A 6580-nucleotide genomic window follows, 5' to 3' on the forward strand; every position below is an offset into this window, starting at 1 on the left:
TATGTTTGGGACCAGGTTTCAGACAAGTCAGGAGTTATGTAAATAAATTGAAAAGCCGATGAATTTTACACACGAGGCAAAGACAGAGAGGCTGATACTGGAATGTAAGGAGAAAAGGGAAACTTGGCCATAGGTCATAGCAGAAGTTGTCATATGTGGACGGAAGTGTAGATGGATGAAGAAGCTGAAGAAGGAATCTGAAAGTAGAGGAAAAGATGGATGTGTTCATAGTCAAAGTGAGACCGTACCCAAAATAATGCTAATAACTGTGGGATATGGGGATCTGTCATTGTCTGAGAGTATTCAACATGCTCCTTTCACTGAGGAATAGAACAGGAAAACTAATATGCATAAAATATCATCTGTTATATTTTCTTGAGAAACAGTGGGTGAGATGCCAACACATTCTACAGAGCTCTATGACATAGTTTTTATATCAGCTGAGCTTTATTTTATTTTTTGCCCTGTGTAAGGTCATGACTCTATTTCATGGCTATCTGAAAAGACAATTTTGAGTTTGGATAAATATCATCTGTAGAACTGTTTCTCTTAAGTCAGGGACAGTCACATGCACGTAAGTTAATGGAATTTAATAACCTGTTTAATACGCTATGGCAAGAGAGACCCTTTTTACTAGATAATGTAGAAAAACTATGTGTTCTCATATTCATGCAAAAGGTAATTTGTTTTATAGGCAGAAAATAGAGTTTACAGTTTGAAACAAACAAATCATTGCTCTAAACAGTGTAGGAGAAAGTACACTGCTTCAAAAATAATTGCTTGTTTACATGCATTTGCTTGTTGGAAACAAAAGACTGAAATGAGAGCTCCTTCATCATTAGTCTGTTACGCAAAGAAATAAAGAAATGAGAAAGTTTGTACAGGGACCCACAATAGAGAGAATTTCCCATAATTCCATCTGGACATGATAAATTGTACCATTTTCCCACTTAATGGCATATTAGATTAATATAGCATCTAACTCAGCTTCATTTAGAAATCTCATGTCAAATGGATAAGCATTGGGGTTTTTTTGTTGGGCTTTTTTTTTTTTTTGTATTTTCAGGAAAGAATATTAAAATTTTAGGAAAAATCAGCACTGTTCAAATATGGCCAACTTATATCCTCACATATAAAAAATAAACAATTTTTTTCCCTAAGAATTTGAAAAGCACTTTGGGCACTAAGAATTTCTTTAAGCAATGTTAAAATCACATTGAACTGCTGCTAATGCATAAGAGTCATACCCAGCTTATATATTTTTTAAAATTAAACAAAATAAGACACAAAATACATACAACAGAAATTAATGCAAACTGTTAAATAAGTATTTAGCTATTTTAATTGAATTGTTGTTTCAATGAATGTTGACCCTAAAATAGTATGCAATTATCAAAGTTGTCCTTAACCAAGGGTCATCTTCTTTTGACTCTCATGCAAACAACATTGTCACTCTTGAAAACACCTAGAACCAAGAAATTAAAAGATAGGAAATCATAAGGCCCAAGGATATTTTGAGGATTATAGACACCCTTTTCTGAATCCATTCTTAAAAGACATCCCCTATAAGGGACTATGCAATGATTTTGCTAGTCTGCATTCTTATTTATTTCATTGGTCAGGGTAATTAAAACTTACTGATATAACAAGCAACCTCAAAATCTCAGCAGCCTGAAATAATAAAGATTTATTTATTGTTAATTTCATAGTTTTGTTAAGAGTCAGGTGGTTTCTCTGTGGGTTCTGCTTTAAATAGTTTCATCTGGTAGTTTCCCCACTCTCAGCGGAAGGGAGAGATTTGTATGATTTTTCGGGATGTTTATGGCCAGGCCTAGAAATAACATAACTTTCACTCACATTCTTCAGACCAGAACCTAGTCCTAAGGCTACAGTGTAACTTCAGGTGTTTTGGGAAGTATTGTTTTCCTGTTTGCAAGGAGAAAAGAAGGAGGACATGGTTTCTTGACTCTTCTAAGATAACAAAGGCTTGAACTTCCCAGTAGACTCTGTTTATTTCTTAGTGTGCCACTAAATGGGATCAACAATTGATTATAAGAGAAAAAGACCACCACTTGACACCATAATTTATGTATCTCAGCATGCACAGTTGAGATTAGCCTTAAATTTAGGTAAAGTTGCAATTTTCTATGATGTTTCCCAAACCAACTCAGCATACCCTCTAGTGATCCTCTCATCTATGTTGTTATAGTGATATTTAGCAAATATTTCTTTGATGTCTTTATTCTTTCTATTTATTGTATATATTACTTTTCTATTAGACTCTAAATGTCTTACATATACTAGTATAGGGTAGTGTAGTCTGGTATTATATAATATCATGTCATATAGTAGTTAAGGACACAGGCTCTGCAGTCAGACTGCAAGGGTTGGAATCCTTCACCTATTACATACTTCTTTGTATCCCAGTTTCTTCATTTAAAAATAAGCATAGTAACTAAAGTATATACTTCATATGTTTGTTATGAGAATTGCGCATGATAAAATGTATAAAGCACTGAGAGTAATAAACATTTAAAACACACATAGTGAATCATTAGGAACTGTTAAATGTAACTACTAATGCAATGAAGAACTATGACTTTATATTCTTAAATCCTCTGCTACAGCTAGCATATGAGCCTACCTACAGTAGGTCACAATAAAGTTTACAAAAAATATTTTGATTGATGAACTAGAGTGTGTTCTACTTCCATGTTAGAATTCTTCTCTAATATATTTTCTCACAGTTCCACACAGATGCCAGATGTGCAGGGGGGACACCTGCCACCCACCAGTGAGTCACCAGCATTCTGCACTTGGACATTAAGTAGATCCAAGGCTGGGCCTGAGCTGGAGTAGGTGGAGCCACAGCCTCAGTGAGAGCTGCCACTGACAGGGCCACGATGTTGAAACATGCATGTGGGTGGTGGGCAGGCAGCTGCCACGGTAGCCTCCAGTGCAGTGGCATGGTGTGGGGCTTGCAGCTGAGCCACAGGGCCTCCTGGACCTGCCAACCTGGTCCTCCTCCCCAGTGCCTTACCAACCTAGCACCCGTTGAGCTCCTAGCCAAGCAGGCACCAGAGGAGCTTCTAGACCACATGGCTCCCAAGGCCTGCAGAAAGAACACAAGTCACACATCGTAGGACCAGCCAGGGGAGCAGACAACAAACCACAGGTGATTCTGCTCTGCTTTTAAGGATGGCCCTCGAAATCCCTTGCTACCTGGAAGTAGATGGGAGGGCATGTTCCTCCCTTCAATCACCTTCCTAGCCCAATACATCTACCCTATACACATGCATTCCCAATCCTCAGGCTTTCCAACCCCTCCCCAATTGGCAGGGCAGGTCATCTGTTATAGTCCCATTTGGGTGAGGAGTGGACAAGCAAGAAATTTAATAAGTACCTAGGAATAAACTTAACCAAGAAGGTAAAAGACCTATACTCAGAAAACTACAGAATACTGAAGAAAGCAATTAAGGAAGATACAAATAAATGGAATCATATACCATGTTCATGGACTGGAGAATTAACATAATTAAAATGGCCATACTACTCAAAGCAATCTATAGATTCAATGCAATACCTATTAAAATACCAATGGCATATTTCACAGATTTAGAACAAATACTTTAAAAATTTATATGGAAATGACTCTGAATAACCTCAGCAATCTTGAAAAAAAAGAGAAAAGTAGGAGGGATCACAATACCTCATATCAAACTATACTAAAGGGCCACTGTAATCAAAATAGTCTGATACTGGCATAAGAACAGACACGTAGAGCAATGGAACAGAACAGATAATCCAAAAATAAACCAATGTCTCTGTGGTCAATTAATATTTGACAAAGGGTGCAGGAGCATAAAATGGAGTAAAAATAGCCTCTTCAACAAATGGTGTTGGGAGATCTGGACAGGTACATGCAGAAAAATGAAACTAGACCGCCATCTTATACCATACACCAGAATAAACCTAAAACAGATAAAAGACTTAAATATAAGCCATGACACCATAAAACCCTAGAGGAAAACATAGGCAGTAAAATTACAGATATCCCACACAGCAATATTTTCACTGATATATCTCCTAGAGCAAGGGAGTAAAGGAAAAAATAAACAAATGGGACTACATAAAATTAAAAACCTTCTGCTGGGCTAAAGAAAACATCATCAAAATGAAAAGGGATCCAACCGTATGGGAAAACATTTTTGCCAATGATACCTCAAACAAGGCTTTAATCTCAAAAATACATAAAGAACTCATAGGACTCAACACCAGGAAGACAAACAGTCCAATTAAAATATGGGCAAAGGACCTAAACAGACACTTCTCCAAGGAGGACATACAGAGGGCCATAGGCATATGAAAGGAGGCTCAACATCACTAGCCATCAGAGAAATGCAAATTAAAACCACAGTGAGATACCACCTCACAATAGTCAGAATGGCCATCATTAACAGATCAACGAACAACAAGTGCTGGTGAGGATGTGGAGAAAAGGGACCCCTAGTGCACTGTGAAAAACAGTATGGAATTTCCTCAAAAAACTAAAAATGGAACTGCCTTTTGATCCAGCGATTCCACCGCTGGGATTATACCCAAAGAATCCTGAAATACCAATTCAAAAGAACCTATGCACACACCCCTATGTTCATAGCAGTGTTATTCACAATAGCCAAGTGCTGAAAACAGCCTAAGTGCCCATCAGTAGATGAGTGGATCAAAAAACTGTGGTACACTTAAAAAATGGAATACTACACAGCATAAAGAAAGAAGGACTCCTACCTTTCATGACAGTGTGGATGGAGCTAGAGAGCATTATGCTAAGTGAAACAAGCCAGGTAGTGAAAGACAAATACCATATGATCTCACCTATAAGAGGAACCTAATGAACAAAACAACAAACAAGCAAAATAGAGCTAGAGGTATGAAAAAAGGAAAAGACTGACAATGACTAAAGGGTAGGGGTGAGGGGGATAAAGGTGGAAAGAGGGGGCAGGTTCTAGTCAAAGAATGGGTATAAATGACCCATGGACATGGACAACAGGGTGGGGATTGACTTGTGGGACTGGGGTTGGACTTGTCAGAGGAGAGCAATGGGGGAAATTTGGGACAACTCTAACAGAACAACAATAAAATATTTAATTAAAAAATAAAAATAAAAATGAAATTGCCTATAAAATTCAAAACAGAAATTTAATAAGTAGATTTTGGAAGTGAGAAGATTTTAAAGAATGACAAAATATTGATGGAACTAATAAACGATTATAGCAAGGTTGCAGGATACAATATATTGATATTTAATTAATTAATTATATAAATTATCCATTCTATACAATGTGCTACTACATTAATTACATGACCCATAAAATTAATGTAGGATTAATTAATAGCCAATGATTAAATTAATATTGATACTAATATTAATAACTAAATATTATATGTTGATTTATATAAATTTATTGAATTTGATACTTATTTTTATATTGACTAATTAAACTTATATTTATTTATAAATTAATTAACATGAAAAGTTTGTTTTTCTGAATACAGGCAATAAACAATTAAAATTTGTAGTGAACATAACAGCATTTACATTAACACCAAATAAATAATTCATGTATAAATATAGCAAAATATGTAGAGAATCTATGTGAATAATAACTGTGAACTCTGCTGAAATAAATCAAAGATGTAATAAATGAAGAAGGATTTTCTTTTTTTTTGCTAGGAAGAATCAATATTATCAAGATGTCAGTTTTTCTCAACTTTATCTATAGATCTAAACACCTGCATTCAAAATATACAAAGAACTTCTGAAACTCTACAATAAAAAAATGAACAAACTAATTTAAAAATGGACAAAATATCTGAGCAGACACATTTCACCAGAGATGATAAACACCTAGCAAATAAGCTTATGAAATGATTCTCAACATCATTTGTCATTAGGTATTTGCAAGTTAAAACAACAATAAGACACCATTACACAGCTATTGGAATTGGTAAAGCTCAAAACACCAATGACAACAGTAACTGGTAAGGCTATAGAGCAACAGGAACTCATTTGTGCTGAAAGGAATACAAATGGTACATCCACTTTTTTTTTTTAGGTTTATTTATTTATTTTCAGAGGGAAAGAGAGGGACAGAAACATTGATGTGAGAGAGAAACACTACTAACCAGTGACCTGGCCCACAACCCAGGCATATGCCCTGACTGGGAATCAATCCAGCGACCTTTTGGTTCACAGGCTGGCACTCACTCCACTGAGCCACACCAGCCACGGCAGGTACATCCACTTTTGAAGGATTTGGCAGTTCCTTACAAAGTGAAACATGGGCTTACCATATGATCCAGCAACCAAACTTGTAGGTATTTACCCAAATAAGTTGAAAACTTAGGTCTTCACAAAGTCCTGCACATAAATATTTATAGCAGCTTTTTGCATGACTGTCAAAAACTGGAAGGAACCAAGATGTCCTTCAATAGATGAGTGAAGCCACAAATTGTGGTATATCCATACAACAGAATATTATTCAGTGATAAAAGAGAAATGAGCTATCCAGCTGTGGAAGGA

This window comes from Furipterus horrens, unplaced genomic scaffold (assembly GCF_987537825.1).
Source record: "Furipterus horrens unplaced genomic scaffold, mFurHor1.1.pri manual_scaffold_2, whole genome shotgun sequence".
Classification (NCBI taxonomy): domain Eukaryota; kingdom Metazoa; phylum Chordata; class Mammalia; order Chiroptera; family Furipteridae; genus Furipterus; species Furipterus horrens.